We start from the raw sequence: 26,132 nt of genomic DNA on the forward strand, positions 1-26,132 counted from the left end.
TGAAATGAATTTCCCAAATACATATCATCCCTAGTTGACACTTTTTAGTTTTTTATTGAGGCATAATGCACATATAGAGAAGTGTGCACGTCATCAGTGTACAAATTGGGGCGATTACAAAACAAAGCTGCTGCGAACTTTAGTGCACACGTTCTTCTGTGAATATGTGCTTTAATTTCACTTGGGCAAATGCCTAAAATTGAGATAGTTGGGATAAGTGCATATTCAGCTTTGCAAAGAGACTGCCAAACTGTTTCCAAAAGTAGCTTTACCATCTCACGTTCTCACTACCAAAGTCTGAGAGTTGCAGTTGCTCTACCTCTTTGCCAACACTCGGTATTGTCCATTTCTTTCACTTTAGCCATTAGCATAAGTGTTTAGTGGTATTTCATTGTGATTTTATTTGCATTTCCCTAATGCATAATGAGTTGGAACATCTTTTCATGTGCTTATTTCCATTGGTATATCTTCTTTGATAAGGTATATTTTCAAATCTTTTGAGTTTCAGAGCTCTTCATATATTGTGTACACAAGCCCTTTATCAGATAAGTAATTTACTAATATTTTCTCCCATTCTACAATTTGTCTTTTCCTTCTCTTAATAGTATCTTTCAAAGAACAGAGTTCCTAATTTTGGTGCATTCCAATTTATCAGTGTGTTCTGCAGTGTGAAAACTTTCTCTGGGCAATAAGCCAAGACAATCATAGAACTCATATTGATTCCTTTCTCTCAGAGATAAATGTTTTCACTGTTATATATGATCATATGATAGATGTGGGGGTTTTTCCCTAATTTTTTAGTAATTTAAAGAAAGGTAGATCCAGCCCTTGTTACTTCATCTTGGTTTGAGTAAAAATCTCCACAAGTTTTGATACTTAATCTTCTCATTATCATTCAGTTGAAAATATTTTCTAATCTCCATTGTAATCTCTTCTTTGACATATCAGTTATTTAAAAGTAGGTTGCTTACTTTCCAAATAGATGGGAATTTTCTAGTTATCTTTGGATTAATTTCTAGCTTAATTCTACTATAGTCGGAAAGTATATTCTGTGTCATTTCAATCCTTTGAAATTTGTTGAGATTTGCCTTATGGCCTAACATGTGGTCTATTTTGTTAAATGTTCCATGAGTTCTTGACAATAATGTACACTCTGTAGTCCTTGGGTGCAATGTTCTATATATGGCAATTAGGCCAACTTATTAATAATGTTGATTGCCTATTCTAAATCCTTAGCTGTTTTTATCTGTTTTTTTCTATCAGTTACTGATAGAAGCGTATTAAAATCACTTAATATGAATGGGATTTATCTATTTCTCCTTTTAGTTTTGTTGATTTGGGGGCTGTTATCAGATACAGATTTAGAATTGCCATATCTTCCTTATGGAGTGTGCGTTTTGTCCGTATGGAATGTCCTTCTCTACCTCTAGTAATATTTTTACTTTAACGTATATTGTCAGATAACACAAATATCTGAATTTTCTGTGGTTCTATTTCTGTTGCCTGGATCTTCTCTTGGTTTTTGTTCTAATCTTGGTTTGTTTGTTTTTGTATTTCTGCTTAATTTTTTTATTGTATGCTAGACATTGTAGGTAGCAAATGTAGAGGATTTTAACCTCTGCATCATATTTTCTTAGACTGGATTCTCCAGAAACTAGAAGCTGAGACCTTGACCTGTATACAGATAGTTCATTTGGGGTGGTAATCCAAGAGCACAGGAGTGGGGTTCTGAGTAGAATATGAATGGGGAAAGAGAAAAAGCCAATTCCTGGGTACATCCTTGAGTTGGTCATTACCTTGGGCTACTGGTGATTGATCCTGCCAAGACCTCCTTAAAAATGTAAATATATCTCAAACTTTTCTTCCTGAAGAATGGAAGGGAGAAGCACTTATTCCCCAACTCACATCTCCCGTTGATCAAGAGTTGCTCCGTGAGTGGACAACTCCCTTTTACTTCCAGGATCTATGTGCATGAATGAAAGGCAGGTTCCCACAGGCAGAGGCACCAGAGAACCCCTGGCCTGGGAAGTTAGAGATGCGCAGAGGCTGAGGTAGTGTTGTTGAGTGACATCTGTACAAAGCTAGCTCTGGCAGCTGTGGCTGGAATGAAATACAGGGCAATAGGATGTGAGGAAGAGCACATAAATATTCCACTCTCTTTCCAAAGATTCACCTTTGCTTCTGGCGGACAACTTGATTAGGAAGAGGTCAACTTAATCAGGGATTCAGATGACTCATTGCTGGGCTTCAGTGTTTCTGAGACAGGATCTGTTTCTAGTTCATCTTTACTCCTAGGGAGCAGCTCTCCAGGGCTCCAGCTCAAATCCTAGGCTGTTTACCAGGGCCCTTCTTCCTTGGCAGGCTCTGAATGCCAGCGTTTGTTGCCCTAGCTCTATAAATCTGCCAAGGACACTGCTCAGCCCATCAGCCTCAGCCTCTGCTTCCAAATCGGCAAATGCCTCAAAGGGAAAACTGTTTGAAATATCAGACTCAACCCTGGGAGCTTCTCTTCTTTTCTGGGATCTTGGCCCCTCAAATCCTGGCTGCCTTAGCAGCTTTCTAAAGCCTTCAAAGGGTTTTTTTTTTGGTTTGGGTTTTCCATTCATCCTCAGCAGGAAGACTGGTCCAAGACAAGCTAGACAGCCATCGCCAGAAGCAGGACACCCTCAGTTGCCCATGAAAATGTTACAGAGATGAACGTGGCACCTCGATGTGTTAAGAACAGAATCATCTCAAAAGTCAAGTTTGAGCTCTATATCCATTAAAGAATGGTTTCCTTCTTTGTCATCTCTACTTTGCAGGATCCCCCCAGGGCTGGCACAATGCCTGGCATTTAGCACATACTCAATATGTGTTAACTGAATAAACAACCTGCAAACAGAGTTGCTTTCTGTGTCTGTAGAGGATGCCTGTGAGGTTGGGAAGAGCATCCCCCATCTCAAAGTCTGTCTCTTTGGGGCTGCTGAGAAGCTGAGGTGGGGTTTCACAGACTTTATCAGTCATAAGACCCTCTTGCGAAGACTATGAAATCAGCTCATTTCTGGATCCCTCTCTGCAGATTCTCAGCCCTACAGCCAGCATCCATCGAGAAAATCTACCCACTGTGACAATGGCCCCAGCACTACTATTTGCCCAGGGCCTGAAATTCCCGATTCAAGGAGGACTCAGGCTAGGGACTCCCTTGTAGAGGATCTCCTGGCTAGAAAGAGCTGGGGCTGAAGGTACAGTATCTGCTGGGATGGTGTCCTCCAAAATATATGACCCCCAGTGACTTTGGATGGTGGGGGAACCACTTTAAAGAGCATTGAATCGGAGAGTGGGTGGCTCCTTTTCTAGCCTCCTTTAGGATAAAGGCTCGGGATGGTGCCAGGATGTCTTTAACAGTCCTCTAACAGCTGTCATTTTCCCCTTCAACAAAAAAGGGGCAGCTCTCATGTTAAGAGCCTTCTTAGGCAACAGTATCTATGTGGTATATAACATTATTTCCACTGTAGTTCTGTTTCCTGGTAAATCCTATTTTTAGAACATGATCTTGACTTTCTATTTACATACGTTTCCTTTTAAGTAAACTCATGTGACATTACGTAAACAAAAAATATTAAGTTAGTAGTAGCCTGAATCATATGTAAATATGGCAAAACTGATGAAGGTTGTGTGCAAGGAAGTGAAATTTGAGGAACAGTGCACTTACGGAGTTCTCCTTCATTGGTAAAGGACAGGTAATAATGAGAATAAAAGATGTGACATAGGGTATCCAGAGCACAAGAGACCCAAAGCAAAGGGCCGAGCCCTCCAGGGCTTATCACCTAACCAGGGAGGAGCCAGGTGAGTGGGACCAGACGGTCAAGCTGCTTGAAGTGCCTCCCCTGGGATGTGTTCCACCGGGTTACGATGACCCATTTACCAGTGATCCTATTTCCAATATAAACACTCTGAGGAACCGAGCATCCTCACTAGCACCCCTGCCCCCCGAGACTGAACAGGGACACGTGTGGGCATCAGAATGAGGAGGTGGGGGAGGAGAGAACTTTCCTGTGTGTGCCTGGGACTTGAGAGACATGGAAAGAGTTTTGGAGAAGGATTGAGGTCCCTTTTTCATAAGCATTCACAAAACATTGTCAGTGGGCCCTTGAACCTTCACAAAGGTGGACGCAATACTCACCAACAATGGGGCAAATCCTCCCACTTCCAGAAGCTTCTGAGTTCCTGAAATGAAGGCCATCGATTGGATCGGTACAAAGTCGCTGCAAAAAAATGTAACGTCCATTCCATTCCTGGGTATGTATCTGGAAAAAAATGAAAACACTAATTCAAAAACATACATGCACCCCGATGTTCACAGCAGCACTATTTACCGTAGCCAAGACATGGAAGCAACCTAAGTGCCCACCAACAGACAACTGGATAAAGAAGACGTAGTATACATACACAATAGAATATTACTCAGCCATGAAAAATAGAATGAAATTCTGCCATTTGCAGCAATGTGGGTGGACCTAGAGAATAGCACACTGAGTGAAATAAGTCAGACAGATACCGTATGTCACTTATATGTGGAAACGAAAAAATAATTCAAAGGAATGTATATGCGAAACAGAAACAGACTCCAGACAAAAAACAAACTTGTGCTTACCCAAGGGAAGGGGGAAGGACAAATTAGGGGTTTGGGATTAACAAACTACTATATAAAAAATAGATAAGCAACAAGGACTTACTATATAGCACAGGGAATTATACACATCATATTGTAATAACCAACAATGGAGAACAATCTGCAAATACTGAGTTACTATGCTGTACACCTGAAACTAATATAATATTATAAATCAACTATACTTCAATTAAAAAAAAAAATAAGGTCTGCAGACACTGTAGCCGTGAGGGGGCAGACAAAGCCGATGGTCCTGCCCATCCCATTGACCTAAGATGAACAACATTTATTTCCCCCAAACCACCATGACAGTGACAGAATCACCCACACCCACATTTACTTCTGCATCATGCAGCTTTCACAAATGAGTGATTGGGAGAGATATTTATCATGGAAAACTTTTTGTGGATGTAGCCACCAAACTGATGGAACATTTTTCTACTTTAATTTCCGTCTTGTGCTTCCTGCAGAAACAAATGAGTTAAGGAGCCTCTCCTGGAAGGCAGAAAATATGCATGTTTCAGAACCAGGAAACATCCCTCTGTAAGGGATGTAAGGAAAAGAGAGGAGGAAAACGTGAAATGGCATCCCAAGGGCCCCGTGTGGTTGGCAAACGTGTTTTGTTTGGAACAAGGAGTGTGGTTGGATTTTTTTTTTAATGTTTAAAATAGGTAAAAATTCAGAGATTTAAAATAAAAGTCCAGCTGTCTGGCTTCTCTGGAAAAATCAGCTCTGACTGCACTGGTAGGAAAGATGGCAACTACCAGGCAGAGTGAGATAACCGAGGTACATGATCTCCACTCTGCCTCCACCACTCCCAGCCCCCTTCACTCATTAGTGTTCCCTCTGGAGTGATCAACTGCCCTCGGTTTGCCCCAGATGGTTCTGGTCTGAAAATGGGAAGTCCCATGTCCTAGGAACCCAGCTAGTTCTGAACAAGCCTAGACGGTCGTCCACCTTGCATATCTGCCTGGTCCCAAGAAACATAGCAGATAATACTCACAGAATTCGTGTTACATGCTAATAAGCATAGTTCTAAGCATCTTAACCAGATTAACTCACTTAATCCTCAACCCTATGAGGCAGGTACTAAAACCATCACCATTTTACAGACGAGAAACTGAGGCACATTCAGCTGAGGTCATACCCAGCCCGGAGGACTCTATGAGCTGGGACTTTGGTCTCATTCCTGGTATTGGGTCTCTAATCCAGGTGAGCCAAGGCCCCTCATTTTAGGCTGATGTGAGAGGAGGGCACATGACCTGCTTCTTACCCACTGATTCCCGTGGCTCTTTGTGGCAGATGTATTCCTTGCCTACCCAACAGCTAGTCCCTGCCCTTCTCGCTCATATTACAGAACCTCAATTTTGTGAAAGTTGAACATGTTTGGGGAAAGTAATGCCCGCCCTTCCCTAGCCTGAGAGGATGAAACTAGATGGTCCCCAGTATGGTAATTTCACTCCCTTTTCTTGGTTTGATTGGCTTATGGCAAGGTATGCAGCCCAGTTCTAAAGAATGAGGCTCAAAGAGAGATATGGTGAGGGTTTTTTTCCTTGGAAGGTTTTTTTCCCTGATGTAGTTGTTACATGAAGAAGGCCTCCTCCTACTTACTGCTTTAATGAGATTGTGTGAAGATGAAGTACTTGGAGCTGTGGCAGCTATTTTGTGACCAAGGGACAAGCCTAAGGATGGAAAGTCAACAGATTCAGGATGGTGGCACAGAACAGTCCAGCCACCAAACCACTCATGGAGTGACCCACCTCCAGATTATTTTACGTATTGACACTGTTTCTTGCAACCGTTACTTGCAACTGAACATACCCTAACTAATACACCATGGAACCCTCAAGAATACCTCTGCTTTTCCCATGAAGTCTAGAGCAGCTTGCTCCCTATTTTCCTTCTTTCTATGCCCCACCATGACCTTGTGGGGACTTCCAAGGTTTAGGGGGACATCCTAAGCATGAGGTACCCCAGACCAGTCTCACTATGCCAGCCACATTAAAGAAGAGAGAGAGAGAGAGAGAGAGAGAGACTGGTTGATAAGCCAAAAGGTCACCATGTAGAAGAGAACCAATTCAAGAGAAGGGACATGTTTCCCCCCAATTCACTCAATAAGTAACACGCTGAGTTTCTACCAAAGGCCAAGAACTGTCCCATTTGTGGTCCCTTTCTGTCCCTTCAAAGCACCTCCCTCAATCACAGTGTCCTCAGCTCCTGGCTTTGACATTCACTGGTTCTGTGACTTTAATAAGATGCTTCACCTTTCTGTGCCTTGGTTTCCTCATCTTTAAAATGGGGATAATCATAATAATTCCAACCTCCTAAGGTCACTGGGATGATTTAATAAAATAATGATTGTAATGTTTTCAACAAAGCACCTGGCAATGTTCTATAAATGTCTGCGATTATCTCTGTTATGGGGTGGGAAATGGAGTGAGAAGAACTTGGTGTTTCCATTTTGTAAGTAAGGAAACTAAAACTTTGAGATTTTCTCAAGTAAATAACTAAATTTTAATTTAAACCCAGATCTGTCCAAATCCATAACCTGATCTAGAGAGCAGAATGTTATTTTGAAGTATATAATAAAGACAAGGAAAAACTGAGAATTTTTATCCATATTTGGGATCCTAACGATAAAGATAAGCAAACCTGCCTTCTGCATGGAAGGCTAAATGTTTTTTTACCGAGACCTTTGATTAAAGACAGTTATCTTTGGTGGTAGAATAGCTGATCTCAGCATATCAAGAAAGTCATCCCCAAATGACAAACAGAATTAAATATCTACTCAGCTACTGCCAGATGGTCTCTGAAGCCATAGAACCACAGGACTTGATTACAACGACGAGAATAGGGTCCTGGGCCCGGGCTGGAGGAGAACAAAATCCACTTTCAAATGCTTCTCCAATGACTTCAATTAACTGTGGGCTAAACCAGACAGTTAGTTGTATAAGCATAGATCTCTCTGTGGCTTTAATTAAATTTCCTCAAGTATAAATTCTGCTTGGAGACTTTTCGGAAGGAAAACACAGTACTCAGGAAATGCAATTGGATCTGATCTGTGTGTGCTGTGTAATTAGAGTTCAGGTGGGCCCTACCTTCCTGGAAGCATGTTTAAAAGCTCTTTTGTTTGACGGTAATTATTTATAATTATTATTAGCAACATTCTCATAATACCCACATTCCTACGCACCTGCCTGCTTCCCATCCATCGTATAAGGGTCAGCAAACTACAGCCTCCCGAGCCCAATGCAGGTGATGCTTGTTTCCGTAAACAGAGCTTTGGAACACAGCCCCGCTTGTTGGTTTACACATTACCTGTGACTGCTTTCATGCGACAACAGCAGAGTTGAGACCTTTTGAGCCAACAAAGCCGAAAATGCCTGGCCTTATACAGATACCATTTGCTGAGCCTCACGGGGACCGCAGGAGCAAGACCCACTGAAGGAGACTGTTGGGCGTGCTCGGGAGGTTGGACGCCACCCCGAAGGCGACAGGGAGCCACTGAGGCTTGGAGGAGGTGGCGGAATGGCCACTGCAGCAGGTGCGATGGGTGCCCCACCCCCTTCCCTGGCCACTCACGCTACCTGGATAAGGCTGCTTAGTGCAAACACCTGCGAGTCTACTCGAGCGCTGTTTCTGGCGTGGCCAGCGAGCAGGACCAGCCCCGAGGGCCCGGGGCAACGCCCCTGCCCCACTAGGCTGAAGCCCTCAGCCGGCGGCTGACAGAGATGGTGGATAGATGCCCCGGCCCCCTGTCCCACACGACTCCCAACTGGACTGAGCCCCGGGCGCCCCCGTGGTAACCGCCCTGACAACGTACCCTCTCGTGTCCTCTTTCCCTTCCCCACGGCCTTGCGCTCAAACCCTTGTCACAAGGTCTGCTTTCGGGGCAAACCAAACAAGACAGCTGGATCCCCATTTAAGAAAGATCACTCGTGGGCTTCCCTGGTGGCGCAGTGGTGGAGAGTCCGCCTGCCGATGCAGGGGACACGGGTTCGTGCCCCGGTCCGGGAGGATCCCACATGCCGCGGAGCGCCTAGGCCCGTGAGCCATGGCCGCTGAGCCTGCGTGGCCGGAGCCTGTGCTCCGCAACGGGAGAGGCCACAACAGTGAGAGGCCCGCATACCGCAAAAAAAAAAAAAAAAAGATCACTCGGGCAGCACCTTGGGAAGTGGACGGGATGGAGCCCGGGAATCTGGTCACTGTAGAGACGACAGGCACCACCTCGGGCCCAGCGCCCAGGCTGCCCGGGCCTCCTCCTGGCTCATCTCAGCACCTCCCCAACGTGAAATCAAGCACCAAGGCCAGGCCAGACCAGTCTCTCTTGTGAGTAGTTCAGGAATCTGTCTGCTCCTGCCCACCTGTCACCATTCTCTCTCACCCAAACGATGACACCACCTCCTCCCAGGTGTCCTCGCCTCTGCCCTTGTTTACCACACAGCAGCCAGACGGGTCCTGCTCCTTTCCGGCTCAGACCCTCCCACGGCTCCCAGTTTGCTCAGGATAAAGTACCACAACCTTCCCCTGACCTCAGGGACTACGTGACCTGTACCCCCATCACTGCTCCACTCTAGCCCCCCTCACTCACTCCTTGCTGTTCCTCAAACACACCGGGCGGGCTGGCCCCTCGGGGCCTGTGCACCATCTCCTCTGCCTGGATCCCTCTTCCTCCAGAGCCGCATCACGGGCCCCGCAACTCCTTCAGTTCTGCTCGAAGACCACTTTCTCACATAGACTGTTCCCGAGCACCCTATCTTAACGGCATGGCCCCCTCCTAACACTCCCAACCCTCCTTCTCTGCTCAGCTTGTCCCCATCGCACTGGCCAGCATCCAACATCACTACGGCTCTGACCTGCTGGCTTTGCTGAGGGTTTATCCTCCCCGGCACTAGAATATGAGCTTCAGGAGGGCAAGAAATTGAGTCTGTTTTGTTCACCACTGTATCCACAGAGCCCAGCAGAGTCACTGTGTAGGAGGATCCTCAATAAACATTTATGCGAAAGAAGGAAAGGGGTGGGGTGGGGTGGAGGGAGGACTCTTCCTTCTATTCCTTAAGCAGCTGCATCCACTTCCCCGCACTCTTCCAGGCCCAGACCCGCCCACCATCTCCCAGACAGGCAGGAAGCAGAAAGGAGTCAGAGAGCAAGCAGCCCCTGCCCTGGGTCTCAGCTCTTAACAGCATTTCAAGGTGTGACAAAGTGGAGCGAGCACGGGCTAGACTTGTGTTCAGATTCCAGCTTCTCCACTGACCTGCTGAGTGACCCCAGGCAAGTTGCTAAACCCCTCTGGGGCTGAAGAGGTGGGCAGGCCAACTTTTCAGGGCCCTGGGGGCCCTGTGAGGAGAACCAAGTAACACAGAGGCCAAGTTTAATGTGTCCTTGTTTGAAAGACAACGAGGAGAAAGTTCATCAAAAAAGATTAGGTCTACTCACCCAAAGGACATCTTAAAAAAAAGAACAACGGTGCCCCCTTACCTCTGAAGACTTCTTCCAGAGCCGCCGGATCTGAGACCAGAAGTCTGTGGTTTCAGCTTAGCTTCCGGGTTTAAATAAGCTTAGTTCCACCTGCATCCATTTACTAGCAAATGAGGGTCGTTTTTATCATGCAAATGAGGGTCGAGCAAATTATCATCTTCTTTGGGCAAGTCCACCAAAATGTCCAACAGGAAGTTGTACAAATTCAGGGGAGAGAGACCCATTTTGTTCGAATGACAGCAAACCACATTTGAACCAGAGCAAATTTAATTCTCTGCTCCAGCTCAATATTTGCAGTGAAGATTTTGAGAAACCAAATTGGATTTTCGGGGCTGGGGATGCTTTTTAACGCATGCCACTGCAGCTGGGCAGATTCAACTTGTTCCATCGAAGGTGCAATTCCCTGGCCACGCTGAAGAGCTCACAGTTTATATGAACCTAAGCAAGGAAATAGACCTTCAGCCCTAAACAGACGGGGAGGATTTTAGCCAAGGTCTTGAAGCGCTTTCTTCCCAGGGACTCATAGCGTTGGGAGAAATAATGGCCCAGCTCTCAGGAATACAGACTTTTTGAGCTGGAAGAGATTTGGGGCATCACCTAGAGCACCTAGGATTCTCTAAAACGCGAGCCAGGAGCGTTTTTAAGAGAGCCCAGCAATCAGTTACACTGAATCCACCTGTTAAGAAAGGTATTCCTTTCAATCAATCCTTTTCATTGTATCTAAGAGAGTCTTAGTTCTTTAAGGATTCCTCTTGAACCCGTAGACCATGGGCTCCATGGCAATAGTTTCCCACTAGAATTTAAAAACAAAACATTGTATCCCATTCTTTGTAGACCAAGAAGTCAGCAAACATTCTCTGTAAAGGGCCAGAGAGTAATCACTTAGACTTTGATGTCTCCCTCGCAACTAAACTCTGCTGTTCTAGAGCAAAGGCAGCCATAGATGGTAAATAAACGAATGAGCAGGGTAGGTCCCAATAAATCTTCCTTATACACACGGAAATTTGAAATAGTCTGCTTCTTTTGATTTTTTTCCTCCAACCATTTCAAAGTTTAAAAATGAAAAATATTCTTAGCTTGAGGACAGTAAAAACTCAGGCAGCAGGCCAGATTGGCTATAGCTTCCCAACCTCTGCTATAGAATCTGCTAGTGGTCAGAGCAGACGTACTTACTTTGGGGTCACCTGTGTGGTCCTGGAGTCAGACCCCTGCCTTGGAACGCCAACAACTCAGTGTCTGTGACTCTAGAGAGTTGCTTTGTTTCTCCAAGTCTCAGTTTTCCCCTCTTTAAAATGGGAATAATAATAGTACCTACATCATTAGGTTGATGTAAGAACTGAGTTAATCCACGTAAGGTGCTTGTAATGTTATATGGCATGCAGTGTCAGACATGAGCTCTGCTGTATGTATTTTTATAGTTTCCTTCTATGTAGGGTAAGGGATACCTATTTTCCAGATATGGTAATGATACAGCTTCCCTCTTCCATAAATCGATTTAAAGTCAAGGTAAAGGAAAATATCATTTGAATGCATATAGTCTTATGCAAACATGGCAAAAATCATCAGTGGGGCACTTGAATGAGTAAAGTTTGGCAAACACTCAGCTGGTCCCTTCGTTATACAAAGTTGAGAAAGAGATCGTATATCAGAGTCTTCAAATTAAAAGAGAATGGGAGGGCTTCCCTGGTGGCGCAGAGGTTGAGAGTCCGCCTGCCGATGCAGGGGACACGGGTTCGTGTCCCGGTCCAGGAAGATCCCACATGCCGCGGAGCGGCTGGGCCCGTGAGCCATGGCCACTGAGCCTGCGCGTCCGAAGCCTGTGCTCCGCAGCGGGAGAGGCCTCAGCAGTGAGAGGCCCGCGTACCACAAAAAAAAAAAAAAGAGAGAGAGAGAATGGGGGTGCATTTCACTCTCTGTGAATTTTAATGATTACAGTCACATCTGTCTTACTACCCCTGCCACACTGTGAGTTCTTTGAGGGTAGGGACACATTATCCCTGAACCTCTAATCCTCACCGGTGGGCCCCAGCCCATAGACAGTGACCACCAATATTTGTGCTTTTTTTAAATCTAGGTAAGTTAGATTATTCCATATGAACCTTTAAGTTCCTTCCAGCCTCCCAAAAGGACAGGAGTCCAACTGGATGGCTGGATCTCATTACTTATTGATTCATCCATTTAGCAAACATATGGAAGCCCCAACCAAGAACAAGCCCTGTACAGAGAACCCCAAAATAAGTAATACATGACCACTGCTCTTGAGTGGTCCCAGTCTACAATGGCTGGTAGTGAACTTTTTGGATCATATATGCCTAAGTTAAAGAATTGCTGAACAGCCACATTTAATATATATTAATAATTAGTACATGTTAATTATTATATTAAATATGATTATAAAATATATACTATATTGTAAGGCATTAAATAATCATACACTTATGAAATATCATTGTTATAACTGGTAAATTATTAAGTATGTTTATTATTGTTTGTTGTATAATTAAACAGTTAATAATACGTTTAATTATCTATAAATTGCATATGGATGTCACTTTTCAATTACATTTTTCACATTATAACGCATGTAAAAAACTCTGACATCAAGGTTCTAAGGTTTTCTCCCCACACCTTCCATGAGCCCCGTTTTGGAGGGAGCCTGGGTCCAGTGGAGGACAAGGTCACACGTGCCAACGGTTATGATACAGGGATGAGCCCCCAGGGAAGGTGTGACTGTGTTTGCTGGTGGGGGAAGGTGGCCCAGGGGGGTTGGGGATGTTCTTGAGAGAGAGGTGAGGCTGCAGCTGAGCCCAAAGTGGAAGGATGAGGAGGCAGAAAGTCCAAAAGAACGAAGGAATGGTCCTTCAGAAGCAGGATGCCTGTGGGGTCTGGCTCTCTGACTCCTGGGGGGAGCAGAGAGCCAGGAAGTGTGAGATGCCTGCTCGTGGATATTCATCCTGGCACATCTTTTCTAGCACAGCCTGAACAACTCCCTCCCATCCGAAAGTCAGTCGGAGGGTTTTTCCTTGTTTCCCACCCCGTGGGCAAGGAAGCCTGCACATCACCGCAAAGCCTCCCATTATGTCTTTCTGGCAAGGAGCCTGGCTTCATGACTGAGCACTCCCCTTTGGTGCCATGGAGATAAAGCCTGACTGTAGGAATGAGGATTTGAGATTTGGGGGGCCGCTATAGCAGCAGGTCTGTGGAATGTTGAAGTCTTAAAGGGGCCCTGCTGCCTACAGAAGCTGGGTACACAGAGAGCACTGGATAAGCTTCTGTGCAAGGAGGGAACACAGGCATGGATGAATGAACGAATATTTGCTCAGGTCCTAGTTCCACTGTTTTCAGAACAAAAATAATCATAGGAGCAGGAGCTAGATTTTACTATTTCTAGATCTTACAATAACTGCACAGCAGAGATTATGTTACCGACGTGAACACTGAGGCTCAGAGAAGAGATACCTCCCCAGCATCTCACACCGCCGGTAAGGGGTACAGCTGGATGCAGCCGCAGGCAGCCTGACTCCTGGCCATCTTCTCATCCACTCTGCTGGTGGCTTCCATCTGGGAACCAGAACGGGCTCCAATGGCCTGGTCAACCCAATCATCTGGTCCTCAAATGTCATCTGCCACACCTCTGCCACCTGTTCACCCAGAACCTGCTCGAATACCTCCAGGGGTGGGGTTCCCACTTTCACCTTTGGAGAGCTGGTTTTTAGAAAACAAGTCTGCTCTTTTAGATACAGGACGAATTATGTGTGTGTGTATTTTGAGAGAAGATACAAGGAAGGAAGGGAGGAAGGGAGGAAGGGGAGAGATTATGATATTTTTCCATAGTGACAGTGTCTTTATATCTAATTAGGATTTATTGAGTACTTACTATGTGCCAGGCACTTTACAGATATCACCCCACTTCATACAGCACCACTATGAAGTAGGGATTGTCAGATGCCCTGCTTCAGATGAGAACACCAAGGTTCAGAGAGCTGACATCCCCTGCCCGAGCCCCACAGATAAAACATGTCTGAGCGGGAGTCACCCCAGGCCCAAGATGACCCTGGCTCTTGGCCACCATGCGTCCCTCCACCCTCACAGGCCTTACAGCCTGTGAGGCATTTGCCTCTAAAGACTTTCCATTTGCCTTATTCAAGTAATTGCTTTCCCTTAAAAAAATTTTTTAAGCACAGGATTCACCCATAATCCCACCACACACAGATAATGATTATTAATATTTTTCATATATACACTATATATATACATTCATATATATATACACATATGTGCATCGATACATTAGCATCTATACATTTTTCATATATATAAGCTGTATGTAGACAGATGGTTCCAGTTTTTTGCAAAACTGAGATGATACTATGCATGTTATTTTGTAACCTGTATTTTCTACCCAACGGTATATCGGGAACATCTTTCCATAGCAACACATAAAGCTCTACGTCAATTTTATGACTGCCTGGAATTTTGTCACACGGATATACCAAAACGTTTCTAACTACTCACCTCTTCTTGGACATGAATGTCCTCCAAATATTAACTCCTCCAACACATCTTTGCACATACATCTTCGTGCAAATTTCTATTTCTTAGGTTACTGCCTATGAGGAAAGTGGCTGGGGGTCACAGGTGATGCCCCCGAAAGCCCCCTGGCACTCCTACTAGCAGTGTGGGAGAAGGCTGGCTTCCCCGCCCCCAGCTCACATGGGATGTTATCTTTTTTTAATCTTGGCCAAGCTTTCTGGCCAGGGAAAAATAATAAAACTACATCTTGTCTTAATGTGCTTATCTTTTACTACTAGTGAGATTGAATTTCTTCCAGCATCAGGCAGTTCCAATCTGTCTTAGGCATCCTTGCATTACTACGGTAACCCTAAGGGTACAAAATACCCCAAGTGGGGTTCTGACCAGCATAGATTTTAGAGGCATCTACCCAGTGGGTCTCTGCACGTGGGGTCAACTGGTCCCACCAGGGTGCTGCCCAGCTGCCGGGGCCTGAACGGATCCCAGGCCCCAGAGGTGGAACAGGACTGTCTCGTCGATAGCTCGGGCAGCCCAGCCACCCTGGGGTGGCATTTGACACCCGCCTGGTTTCAGTCAACTGTGCCTGGGCTAAACCGGATGCCTGGCACCTCACCCCTTCCCTCCGATGGCCCAGAGCAGCCAAGAAGCTCCCTCCCTCCCTGGGTTCGCTGCCTGGTGCTAACGTCTACCTGGAAGCCTGGGGGCAGGGGCCGGGGATGGGGTGGGGCGAGTAATGCCTGTGTGCAAACACACATAGGATTTTGCTTCCCTTCCGGCTGGTTATTTCAAAGCCAGGAGTTAGATAAGATTCACCTTATCTATCAATTTGCTCACATGCTTAACCTGTGGCCGTCTGACAAACTCACAAAATTCTTCTCATTCAAGTGCTCAGTGTTGAGGGTGTGACAGACCAACCCCCTCCAATGCCACACGAGGGAGCATGAGGTGTGGCGATATCAGCTCTTTCCACCTGCGCAGCATCCCTTCTCCTCCTCCTTCTCAGGAAAGGGCACCTCTATCCTCCCTGCCCAGATCCCTCCACGCCCTACTTCCTGTGCCCCACCTCCAGCCTAGGGAATAGGCTGAGCTCCAACCTGGGTGCACTTCCCACTCTGTCAGGTGCCAGATAAGTTACTTAGCTTCTCAGAGCCTCAGTTTTCTCATCACTAAAATGGGGCAATAGTAATACCTCCCTCCCAGTGTTGTTATGAAGATTAAATGAGATCAGGTTGGTTAACATAATTTTATAAACTACGATATGTAGCGCCAATTTCTTTTTTTTTTTAAACAAGGACTGATTGAACAGCTGGTTGCATTCTAGTATAATCGCTCCTTGAATATAAGCTAGGAGTGGGAAAGCTCACAGAGAATTTAAATTATAGTCATTTGGTTTCACTGCCTGCCCCCCAGGCCTCAGATCTGGGTCCTGACACAAGGTTCATGATCACTAATATTTGTTGACTTGAATCAAGATGAGGTAGGTTTGAACTGTTGAGCTTCCATGGCTTGCAATGGCTCACTGCTCCAGGACTTGGGGGCTGCATGTTTTCTTTTATTCATCCATTCAGCAAGCATCGGTGAGCCCCATATGTCAAGTCCCGTGCTGAGGAAATCCCCAAAAGAGCAAGAAAGGTCCTTACTGTCAAGATGCTCATTACACCAAAGAGGAAACACACTCGTAACCTGGTACTACTGCTGTATGAACAGACAACGGCCAGACCATAGATGACTCTAGAACCCCAACCCACAAGTTTTGCAGCAATCAGCCCAGAATGGTCAGGACTTGGTCAATGACTGCCAGCTTCCTGAGTCAGCCCTTGGGTTCCTGTTTCACCGTCTCCACATGACACATGTTTCAATAGAGGTGCCACCCAGCTGTAAATGGAGGGGCAAAACTTGGAGACAAAACCAGAAGGAGCAGTCTTACCACTACCAGCTATACAGCCTGCCCTGGGAGAAAGAGAGAGAAGAAGGAAAACGAAGGGGGAGAGGGAGAAACCTAAGCTGTAAATAAAAAACAAAACATTCCACACACAGGTTTTGAACAAGCCGTGCCTGCCCTAACAGTGAAATTAACTCCCTCCAGCCAAACTTTGGAGAATGTGATTCACCTGGAAGCTTGTTAAGCACTTGACCCCTGAGCCCCACCCCCAGTGTCTTAGTCTGCTCGGGCTGCCCTAACAAAAGACCACAGACTGGGGTGCTTAAAAACTAGACCCTTATTGCTCACAGTTCTGGGGGCTGGAAGCCTAGGTCAGGAGCTGGCATGGTTAGGTTCTGGTGAGAGCTCTCTTCCTGCCTTGCAGACGGCCTCCTTCTCACTGTGTCCTCACATGGCAGACAGAGACCAAACAAATTCTTTCTGGTGTCTCTTTTTTTTTTATGTTAGCAAAGGTTTTAATATATAACACTCAATACTGGCAAAGGAACAGAGAAAAATGTATTTTTAGATACCACCCTTTAGAAAATAGTCTGGCTTCTCTTCTTACAATGGCACTAATTGCACCATGAAGGCCCCACCCTCAGGACCTCATCTAATGCCTAATCAACTCCCAAAGTCCCTGTCTCCAAACACCATCACCTTAGGGCTTCAGCATATGAATATTGGGGGGACACAGTTAAGTTCATTCTTCCCCTGGCCCCCCAAAATTCATGTCCTTCTCACATGCAGAATACATTCATTCCATCCCAACAGACCCAAGAGTCTTAATCCATTCCTGTATCAACTCTAAACTCTAAAGTCCAAAGTCTCATCTAAATATCATCTAAATCAGATACGGTGTGACTCAGGGTACAATTCATCCTGAGGCACAATTCTTCTCCAGCTGTGAACCTGTGAAACTAGACAGGTTATGTGCTTCCAAGATACAGTGGTGGGACAGGCATAAGACAGACATTCTCATTCCAAAAATGAGAGGGAAGAAAGAAGGGGTAACAGGTCCCAAAAAAGTCTAAAACTTAGCAAGGCAAATTCCATGAGATCTTAGGGCTCAAGAATAATCCTGAACCTGTGGGTCTGGGAATCTGCAGTTTTCATCTAAGTTCTCAAGGTCCTTGCATGTCAGAGTGTGGTCTATGACCAGCTGCTTGGCTATAGTCTGACCTTGCTGCAGATGTGGACTCTCAGGCCCCACTTACAACCTGTTGAGTAAGAACCTGTATTTAGGGCTTCCTTGGTGGTGCAGTGGTTAAGAATCCGCCTGCCAATACAGGGGACACTGGTTCAAGCCCTGGTCCAGGAAGATCCCACATGCTGCGGAGCAACTAAGCCCGTGCGCCACAACCACTGAGTCTGTGCTCTAGAGCCCGCGAGCCACAACTACTGAGCCCATGTGCCACGACTACTGAAGCCCACGTACCTAGGGCCTGTGCTCCACAACAATAGAAGCCATCTTAATGAGATGCCTGCGCACCACAGCAAACAGTAGCCCCCGTTCGCCGCAATTAAAAAGAAAGCCCGCACGCAGCAACGAAGACCCGACACAGCCAAATATAAATAAATAAATTTATTTTTAAAAAGTCTGTATTTAAACAAGACCTACAGTGTTTCATATGCACATTAATGTTTGAGAAGCTCTGCTCACAGTGATTCACATTGAAAGAATCAAATACCTCTCGGAGCATAATAACAGCTAACAATGAACTAGGCAGGGTTCAAAGTGCTTACTGCATAGTAATGCATTTATGGGTCACAATAATCCTGTGAGGTAGGGACTATTCTTATCCCCACTTTACAGATGAGAAAAGTGAGGCACAGAATGGTGAAGTAACTTGCCAAAGTCTCAAAGCCCACACATGCTGAGGCTGTGATTCAAGCCCAAGTGGGCTGGTACCTGCTGCCCTTCCCCTCAGATGGTGATTCACCTGGGAATAGACAAGCCCTGAATCATCCCAGCCGCCCTCCTGGACCCAGATATCTCAAAAAAGGCATTCAACACTTCTGCAAAATGTAAGAGCTGCACTGCTCCAATATGTCCTATAGCTAAATAACACATGCAGATCACATCAATTTTCTGGGAAAAAAATGGCTGTGCAGATTTGGGTATAATTATTACATTTCTAAACTCAACTGATTTAGAAAAAAAAAATCAGTGCAAGCAAGAAACCGTGCTGGGGACTCACATGAGCCCCATGATGAAATCAATTCTCTATCTCAAATCTGCTCTGAGAATTACACGCCAGAAGGTTCTGAGGCAAGAATGGAGGGCAAAACAGGTAAAGAGCCATTCGTACTGGCCTCCAGCCATAAGGACTTCTTTGGATACTTTTATGTGGTCTGCCCTCTGGACTGAAACTATTTTATAAAACCAAGCTATGTTCTTTGAACTTAAAATGCCAAAACATAAAAAAAAAAACACATAAAACAGGGCTGAATTGCTTCAGTTTGCCCCACTGCTGCCTGAGAGCAGCTCTTCTCTTTGTATGTTTGCTGGTATTTAGAGATTCCTTTCTCCCACCATCGCTGCAGCTGAGTTACTGGGCAGTCTTGTTCCCAAGTGAGATCAGCCCTAGGATTTAGTCCCATTTCCCCAAAGACAAATCGCCATGGGGTTATCAAAAGTTGTCAATGCCCTTCGACCAAGGAGAGGCCAAAAGTAGATTAATACAAGCATCATATGAAGAGGTGGTCCCCCCCAAGATTTCCCTGGGCACAGTCCGGAGAATGGATGTAGCCATTAGCTGGTTACTCATAAATCGGAAGACTTTATCAGTGCAGGTAATCAATGCAGGCAAAGGCAGACTCAGCACTGGGAAATTAAGGTTTTCTTTTGTCCTAGAAAAAGATCAGGAGTGATGTCCCAACAGAGATGGTTTATTAAGGATCTGAAGACTTCAGGGCCTTAGGAGATTGTTTTTTCCCCAGTTCCATTAAACAGGAAAGGTAAGGGCAATAAATGAAAATGTCACTCACGCAACTAGGAACAGAGCAGACCGTGTCTGGAGGCCAAAGAAAGGATTCCCCTTTGATCGAAAAGGATTATGTGTTTGTACATTTCAGAAGCTAGCAGGCCCCACTTCCAAGAGGCAGAGACTGAGCGCTGGGGCCACCCATCAAGGGTGAAATCCATTTCCATCTGCTGTTGACATAAATACTCTGGCAAAGGCTGGGGCCAGTCAACCAGAAATGCAGCCGGGAGCCCACACTTCGGGACAAGCCTCTGAAAGTCTGACCAAGTGCTAACACAATTTTTAATAAAAGATAAAGAGCTCATTGCAATACCATTTATAGCAGCAACAAAACCTTGCATGATCAACAGGAGGAAACTGGCTAAATAAATGTGCATCTATCCAAACTGTGAAAATTAGATTTTCAAAGAATATCTAACAAACAGGGGAAACAATTATGATTCAATGTTAAGTAGGGGGAAAAAAAGCAGGACCCACAGCATAAAACTGATTTTTCTGCACCTATATAGGTACTTTTTTTTTTTTTTTTTTTTGCAGTACGCCGGCCTCTCACTGCTGCGGCCTCTCCCATTGCAGAGCACAGGCTCCGGACGCGCAGGCTCAGTGGCCATGGCTCATGGGCCCAGCCACTGCGCGGCATGTGGGATCTTCCCGGGCCGGGGCACGAACCCGTGTCCCCTGCATTGGCAGGCGGACTCTCAACCACTGAGCCACCAGGGAAGCCCTATAGGTACGTTTTTAAGGAAAAAAAAATAAGCTAGAATAATCACCAGAAGTACTTACCTTTGAATGGTGGAAATGTGGGTAGGTTTTTTCTTACATCTGTCTGCATTTTCTAATTTTCCATAATTAGCATGTATTACCCTTAGAATTAGCAAAAATAAAGGCTATGCTTTAAAAATATTGAATATATTTCTGATGTTGTTTCCTAATAACAGTTACTGTTTATTGAGAGCCTAATATGTGCTTTATATATGTTATTTTACTTTATTTTTGCGGTACACGGGCCTCTCACTGTTGTGGCCTCTCCCATCGCGGAGCACAGGCTGCGGATGCGCAGGCCCAGCTGCTCCGCGGCACATGGGACCCTCCCGGACAGGGGCACAAACCCGCATCCCCTGCATCGGCAGGTGGACTCTCAACCACTGCGCCACCAGGGAAGCCCTTAGCAAAGCATTTTTAAAGGCCAGGTGAGGGAGGGGAGTTCCCAGGTATTTGATTAGCTCATGTACAGCTCTCTGATTGGCTGATGGTGAGGTAACAGGACAGTGTCACAGGGATTAACGTGATCAGTCCTTAGGCTCCAGGAGGTCTGGGCACTATGTGCTCGTGGTCATTAAGCAGTTAATTTCTTCCATTTGGTGGGGGTTTTAGCATCTGTAAAACAACCAAGGAAATGTGCACCAGATACTATTATCTGTGTACTTCAGAGTGGATCTAAAGCAGCAGATATGGGAGAGGGGTCTGTCCTGGGAAGGCTCCACAGGGTCCTTCTCAGTTACAACTTAACTGGGCATCTTGTTTGTTTTTTGTAGGAAAATGACCTCCATTTGCAAACTGCTGTGGGAGAGGCTTGAAAGTAATGCGGTGATCCGAGGTTTTAGGAAAAGGCAGGTTGGGCCCCAGAGCTCCTCCAACAAGGACCAGGAACAAAGTCAGCCCCCAGGCAGGCCCTGAGAAAATCACCATTTATCTTGGGTTCCCTTTTGTTACACCCCACTCTGAAAGAGATTGGGGCTTTGCTGACTGAGACAAGTTGGCTGCCTGCAGCAGACAACCCTATAAAAAGGAAGGACGCCTGGGATTCGTGGACCCCATCAAGCAATAGTGCTGAGCCCTTAGGAGCCACACCTTGGGGCATGCCCACACAGGGTGGTAAGTAGAGTCATTTGTCTGGTTTTGCTGTCAGTGGTCAGGGTGAGAAGTGACTCACAGCCCCTATCCCCATGCCCCCTCCCTACTCCACCCCTATTCCCATGGGGCTCACTGTGACAACTCCATGGTCTTCAACCCCAAACTTAGACCAGTGGTTCTTACCCTGGTTGCCCATTAGGATCACGTGGGAAGTTTCAAAAAATACTGACACTGAGTTCACTCCCAGATATTCTGATTCATTTGGCCGAGATGAGCCCAAGTGTGGGCATTTTACACAGCGCCCCAGGTGATTCCCATGACTCGGTGAGGGTCAAACATCACTGCGCTGGACCAACCTTAATAAACCAGAGGCTGAAGACAGTGGGCTTCACAGGGGTGGATGTCTAATTGATCTGTCAAACTGAGACAACCAGGTAAACTTGCTGGACTGCTGAAAAGTTAACAAGATCAGCTCAGAGAGCACCCCGCACAGAAAGTGGTTGGCAAGTGTTACTTCTTTCCCTAGAATCAAACACAAGAGCTAACATTTATTACATACCTGTTATCCCATTTAGTCATCAGAACAGCTGTATAAGGTAGATATCCCCATTGTCCCCATTTGTAAGATGCAGAGAAAGGTGACATCCTTCTCAAGGTTACCAGCTGGCAATGGTGGAGCTCAGCTATTTTGACACCAGAGCCCCAGGCTTGCAATCCCTTCCTTATACCATCTTCCTGCTTAAAGGACCCTTATGGGGTGGGGTGGGGGCAGGGGCTAAAGCCAACTGCCTCCCACCTCCTGGCCCTCGCCGGGCTGTCCCCCTGCTTTGAATGCCAGTCTCTTCTCTGCCTACAAGTCAGAAGCCACCCAGGAAAAAACTTCAGTCCTTTCTAGGGTCTTACAAACCTCACAGGGAGTCCTCATCCATCCATTCATTTATTCTTCCTGTTCTTAAACAGATACCTAGTGAGCATCTCATGAGCGCCAGGTACTGAGCTAGACACTGGACAGAAACACGGGGGAGTCCTGGTGGAGCCTGAGGTCCTACGGGGGAGACCAAAAAAAACCCCACAAATATATAACTTCAGATTGCAGCAGCTGCTCCAAAGGGAGCCTTCGCCTGACCCTGAGAAGGCATCCGATGGTTTTAAGCCAAGTCCTGGTAATTTGTCTTTCCACCTGTGAGTGGAAGATGAATTGACTGGGGGCTGATGGTGGCGGCAAGGAGGCCAGGGAGAAGACTAAGAAGGGAGGAGGCTGAAGGAGGAATCCAGATGAGACAGGAAGGGGCCTGGCCCAGGGTGGTGAGGATGGACATCTTCCAAAGACATCTGCTGCCCATTGGATGAGTGGTCATTACAACTTGCTTTGCCCCTTGTGACATTCTGCAGTATTTTATACTGTGGCTTGTTTCCTTATTGTATAAATCGCCTCCAGGGTAATATTCTAAATACTTAACAGGTGGGAGCCACCAGGGGACTGACCAGTCAGAATAGACAATGATGAGGTGTTAACCCTTTCACTGCTGGATAATGGGGAGGTCCCAGGGGAGCAGCCTGGGTGGAGGAAGAGGTTTGAAACGAAACAATTTTTTGTCAATATTTTAACAACCAGTATTAAAACCAAGTGGTTCGTACCAGCTAAGGCTTGCCTCCTCACCAGGTTTTCAGCTTCTAGAAACAAGACTAGACTTAATCAAGATGAATTAGCTAGAAATTAGTCATACAGGTATCCCTTCCCAGGGGAAATGCCCTGTGGAGGCCTGGCTTCCATAGGGCCAACGTGCAGATGGACATTTCAGTCTTGCATTTCTGAGATGAAACGCAGAGTCCATCAGAATCGACTCCTGGGTCTACAAGGGCTGTGTGTCCTCTGAGCCCAGGGCTCAGGAGGAGCAGGTGGTATTTTTGGAGGAATTTGCCGTCAATTCCTCCTCCTTGCAGAGGCTGTCCGGCCTCCAGATGCCTGGCTCCCCTCAGACAGTCCCGGAGCCCAGCCAGGGAGGGCACAGCAGGGCAACCGAGGGAGCCCATGCCTCTCCTCCTATTTGTCCTGCACTTTATTGTGTTGAAGTTCTGAAATTTTGTGGTGAAAAAAAAAAGGTCATGGTAAAGAACAAAGAGGCAAAGAAATCTATTTGAGTGAGCACTGGGCTCGCTCTGGCCAGCCCGTCCCTTACAATCCAGGGACTCAGTGCTCCACCTGTGAAATGGGTAGACTTACTTTTGCCCCTTTGTTCTTCAGAAGATGGATGAGATCAGATAAATAGACACATTTACATGGGTTCCTCCCTCCTTCCCCCTTCCCCTCTCCTTCTTCCCTTTCTTGTAGAGGTATTTGTCAAGCACTTACTGATTTGGATATTGGGGGAGCACAGACACAAATCCGGGCCATTGGGAGTCTGTGTTTCCCTAGAGGATTATTTCACTTCGTCCTGATGACCAGCCTGGAGGTGGTGCTCTTACTGTCATCCCGGAGGCTCAGAGAGGAGAATGACCAGCTGTGGCCATGCCGCTGGTGAGAGCCAGGTCTAGAATTAGAACCCCATCTCCCTGACTCCCCAATCCAAGTTCTTGGTCTGGCCAGAGACTATCACCATACACCTCCCCATGGGAAATCTACTTCAAAAGGGAGATGCCCCATAATTTTAAATCGTGGTCAGTCTAAACTGCTTGGAAGGGAAGAAAGAGTGTAAGCATTGGACTGGGACCAACTTGAATTTGAGTCCCATCTCCCTACTAACCAGCTGTGTGATCTCAGGCAGAGTGTTTAACCTCTCTGAGTCTTAATGCCTATAAAAAGAACAAGGATAGGGTAGGAGAGGGATGGACTGGGAGTTTGGGGTTAGTAGATGCAAACTATTACATATAGAATGGATAAACAACAAGGTCCTACTGTATAGCACAGGGAACTATATTCAATATCCTAGGATAAACCATAATGGAAAATAATATAAAAAAGAATGTACATGTGTATATAACTGAGTCACTTTGCTGTATAGCAGAAATTAACAACATTGTAAATCAACTATACTTCAATTAAAAAAAGAAAGAAACAAAATGAACAAGGCTGGTCTGGCTTTGAAATATGGAAATAAAGGCTTACAGCCTGGAGGTTTCAGAAAAACAGAGAAGGCTTTGGTCAGCCCTGAAGTCCAGGCTGGTTTGGCTGCCTAGTAGCTGTGGGGACTAGGGCCAAGTGTATACGCATTCTGTGCCTGTGTCCTTGTCTGTAACACACAGACAATCGCAGCCCTTGCCGCAAAGGGTAGGTGTGAGAATCAAATGTGATCGTCCACGTCAAGTGCTGTCACCAAGCTGGTCTGGGTGTCATTTCTCAGGAGTAAGACGTGCTCTGGGCATCTGCAAAGGCCACCAAGCATTTGGCCAGCAGGCCCAACACATTGCCAGGGCCATCGGGATGCCAGGCGGGGACAGCACTGGTCCCTGACCTCACATGGTGGTAAATGTGCGGGCCTGGAGCCAGATGCCCAAGTTTGAACCCTGGCTGTGCAGCCTTCTTGGCCGAATTATTAGCCTTCCTGTGCCTAAGATATTAGTATCAGCCTCACAGGGCTGTGGTCAGAATTAAATGGGTGAATACAGATAAATGCTCTGGAACGCTGCTGGGCATATACAAACACTCCAGAGGTACTTCCTCATATGATTATTTGTTCTCACTTCATGTCTGGTGATCTCCAAAAGAAGTTGCTCTTTGCCGGGAAGTTGCTCTGTGGATGACGGTTTATCCTCACTCACCTGGAGATGCTGCCACCTTACCCGTTTCACCTCGTGCCTTGGAGCCACTGTGAGTTAGAAGTAATTCAAGTCGAACTGTAACTTTCCAGATTCCACAGAGGGGACACCTTTCCTCCAAACAGAGTCCCCGGCTACACGTCGCTTGTTCTAAGAGGTTTCTTCCGAGGGCGACATTTCTTCCCGTAACTACTGCACTGTGGGCTTTCCAGGCCTGCCTGTTATGTATAAATACACTTAACTTTTATGGGGTGTGTAAGTGCTGTCGGCGTAGACCATCTCCTCCATCCTCCAGGATCAGGGGAAGGTCTGGGACGTGGCAGGGAACGATATTTCTCTGAAGGCTTTAAATCCGCTCCATTGCATTTGTGGGGGGTAAGATAGGATGCAGGGATCTACCTGACATTGGTTTAAACCAGCATCCCCCACCTCTCTTCATCTCTCCATCATCTGGACCACTGCAGGGGTCTTCTTGCTCCAATTCCTCCCAAGTTTACACTGTGTTGCCCGTGGCCACCTGGGTGAAATTTCACAGCATGACTCCAACTCATCACAGCCCCACAGCAATGCCTCAGAGGCTCTTAGAATTGCTCTGAAAATAAACCTCCTGCCCTTGCCAGGCCTCCTGGCCCGACCCTGCCTTTAAATCTTAATGGACAAGTTGATCTCAGTAATAAATGGTTAGAAGTATTTTATTTCTGTTTCGCAGATGAAGTAGCAGCTAACGCCATCAGCTCTGGAGTCATACCGCTCATTCATTCATCATTTCAGTCAGTCGACAAATACTTAGCCATGTGCCAGGCTTGTTTCAGGCCCTGGGGGACAGCGGTGAATGAGACACAGTTCCTGGCCAGGGCTGCTTTCCAGGGCGTGCAGACCGTATAGCAGCAGAGGGGCCAGGGCCTACAAGGGCCCACCGTCCCCGCCTGTTGAGGGAAGTTTCTTGCCGAGC

General features: G+C 46.2%; 1 long non-coding RNA gene across 2 annotated transcripts in view; it reads right to left on the reverse strand.

Annotated features, from left to right (window-relative positions):
• Window positions 1–5,183, reverse strand: part of LOC117197779 (uncharacterized) — a 231,081-nt gene extending 225,898 nt beyond the window's left edge. For both annotated transcript variants that reach the window (XR_007472119.1, XR_007472118.1), the window contains exon 1: window positions 4,163–5,183. This is a non-coding gene — a long non-coding RNA (uncharacterized LOC117197779). The remainder of the gene's footprint in view (window positions 1–4,162) is intronic.
• Window positions 5,184–26,132: the final 20,949 nt, after the last annotated feature.

This window comes from Orcinus orca, chromosome 16 (genome assembly GCF_937001465.1).
Source record: "Orcinus orca chromosome 16, mOrcOrc1.1, whole genome shotgun sequence".
In the NCBI taxonomy this organism is placed as follows: Eukaryota; Metazoa; Chordata; class Mammalia; order Artiodactyla; family Delphinidae; genus Orcinus; species Orcinus orca.